This window comes from Schistocerca serialis, unplaced genomic scaffold (assembly GCF_023864345.2).
Source record: "Schistocerca serialis cubense isolate TAMUIC-IGC-003099 unplaced genomic scaffold, iqSchSeri2.2 HiC_scaffold_981, whole genome shotgun sequence".
NCBI classification, from domain to species: domain Eukaryota; kingdom Metazoa; phylum Arthropoda; class Insecta; order Orthoptera; family Acrididae; genus Schistocerca; species Schistocerca serialis.
Window position 1 is genome coordinate 7,357 of NW_026048608.1, and position 2,644 is coordinate 10,000.

The 2,644-nt window shown below is 56.5% G+C and overlaps 1 non-coding gene across 1 annotated transcript in view; it reads left to right on the forward strand.

The window, feature by feature from the left end:
* The first annotated feature begins 2,381 nt into the window (after window positions 1-2,381).
* Window positions 2,382-2,644, forward strand: part of LOC126454284 (small subunit ribosomal RNA) — a 1,909-nt gene continuing 1,646 nt past the window's right edge. The window contains exon 1 of the ribosomal RNA XR_007585211.1: window positions 2,382-2,644. This exon is cut by the window's right edge and continues 1,646 nt beyond it. This is a non-coding gene — a ribosomal RNA (small subunit ribosomal RNA).

The following is a 2,644-nucleotide window of genomic DNA, read 5'->3' on the forward strand; positions in this document are numbered from 1 at the left end:
TGCCTTAACCTAACCCATGTTGTGCCTTAACCTAACCCATGTTGTGCCTTAACCTAACCCATGTTGGTGCCTTAACCTAACCATGTTGTGCTTAACCTAACCCATGTTGTGCCTTAACCTAACCCATGTTGTGCCTTAACCTAACCCATGTTGTGCCTTAACCTAACCCATGTTGTGCCTTAACCTAACCCATGTTGTGCCTTAACCTAACCCATGTTGTGCCTTAACCTACCCATGTTGTGCCTTAACCTAACCCATGTTGTGCCTTAACCTAACCCATGTTGTGCCTTAACCTAACCCATGTTGTGCCTTAACCTAACCCATGTTGTGCCTTAACCTAACCCATGTTGTGCCTTAACCTAACCCATGTTGTGCCTTAACCTAACCCATGTTGTGCCTTAACCTAACCCATGTTGTGCCTTAACCTAACCCATGTTGTGCCTTAACGTAACCCATGTTGTGCCTTAACGTAACCCATGTTGTGCCTTAACCTAACCTATAATGTGCCTTAACCTAACCTAAAGTGCGCCGTAACCTAAACTATATTGCGCCTTAACCTGACGCACGTTGTCGCTGAACCTGCTCTGTAATTGTTATGCAACCCGTTAAAGTAGTGTAGTGTTGCCTAACCGCAACCCTCGCAATATAGTTCGCTACTCGCACTGCCCGGTCCCCTGTGTATCGCGTCATGTTAAACACCTTGCAGGTGTTGCTGACTTTCCACATGCTCCTGCTATACACTGTAGTGTGGATAGCAGCAGGACGTACATGCCCCCCCCCCTTCCCCCCTGCCTTCGCAAGCTGGTCGGTGAGAAGTTTGCATGTTCAATGCCCTTCGCATGCCGACGTACTCAGCCTACGTTGTGGTACGGCCTGTCACCTGTCCGCCGATGTACGCAAAACCCACAAACTGTACTGCACATTGCTCCGTATGTACTGAATGATACATCGTGGCCCATGTGACCGTATGACGACAGCGCCTAGCAACGGCGGACCATACAGTCCAAATATTGTGCACGCAGCTACGTGTCGTCTCCCTATAAGAGCTGGATTGCAGTGTGGTACGCCATACAGACGTGTGGGAGGAACGGACGCCCTGGATGGCGATCAGCATGAGCAGTCTGTTGATGTAGTGGAGCGTGTATTCGGACGTAGTCGTCTCTTCTCACACACCGTGATAGCATGTTGCACCGCGTTCCACATCTGCGACATGCTGCAGAGGCGGGCTGACAGTCGTTCGCGCAATGGACACCGCATACGTACGGGGTCTACCTTCCACGTGTTCTCTAGGCGTGCACATGTTGTTGCGTCTATGTGGGCAGACGTAGTGTGTTGTGACACCTGACACAGGCATGCAATACTCGTTGCAAATGGCGATGGACGTGTACGTTTGCTGGTGACGTTACGCAAATGAACAACCGGTAACCCGTTGTGGTGCGGTTGTTCTCGCTAGAGGTGAATCAGTGTTGGCGACGATCGGTCGAGCTATTAACCGGTTGTTTCAGGGATACCCACCATGCCCACGAACGTGAAAGGGGACCCACCATGCCCACGAACGTGAAAGGGGATCTGGGTGTGAGGCGATACGCGGCGGTGGCTGGGTGGGACCGTCCCCGGCCGGTGAGGGGGGGCCGCCCGGCGTGCTGGCAGCGCGGTGCGTGGGCGCACGCGCTACAGCCGGCTGGTGGGGGCGGCCGGTGGCAGGCGCGCCGGCCGACGGACGCGGCAGGCGGCGCAGCTGCGCGCCGGCGCCCCCTGCTCGCGGCGCCTTGCGGCCAAAGTAGGTCCTCGCGGGCCCGGTGCGAAGCGCGGTGGCCATCTGCAGTGTGCTGGTCCGATTGAGGACTTTGTGCGCTGAGGATGCGCCGCCGCCCGGCGCTCGGCGCCGCGACGCCGTCTGCTGCTCGGTCGCCCCAGCGGTTCTCGCAGGTGGTTTGTATCGCAGCTGTGCGGACGTGTTGGCGCGTGCGCTGTGCTGGGAGAGTTCGCTTCGGCACCCAAGTAGGGCTTTTGTCCTTCTGTGGCGCTGGCGTTGGAGCTGCCGGTCACCGTAGGTGGCGCGTGTTGTCTCCCGCCGGCAATGCCACGACAGCACGCTCCCGGGCCTCTGTCGGCAGCGGCAAGCTCAGTTGGGAGCACGGGTGGTCGCACCTAAAGCGTCTACTCGCCTAACTCCGGGCGATTGCGCCTCTCTCGAACCCGACCAAGTACTTAGGACGGCGCTGCGCGCCGCCGGGACCTGAGAGGGTTTCGAGGTGTGTTGTGCAGGGGAGCTCAGCCTCCTCCTGTTTGCAGAATAATTGAGCGGACGCTTGCGTGTTCGCGCGGGCCCCCGGGACACACTCCCGGGCGGCCGGCTGCTCAGCTCTAGTTGACGCAGCTCCCTGGTTGATCCTGCCAGTAGTCATATGCTTGTCTCAAAGATTAAGCCATGCATGTCTCAGTACAAGCCGCATTAAGGTGAAACCGCGAATGGCTCATTAAATCAGTTATGGTTCCTTAGATCGTACCCACGTTACTTGGATAACTGTGGTAATTCTAGAGCTAATACATGCAAACAGAGTCCCGACCAGAGATGGAAGGGACGCTTTTATTAGATCAAAACCAATCGGTCGGCTCGTCCGGTCCGTTTGCCTTGGTGACT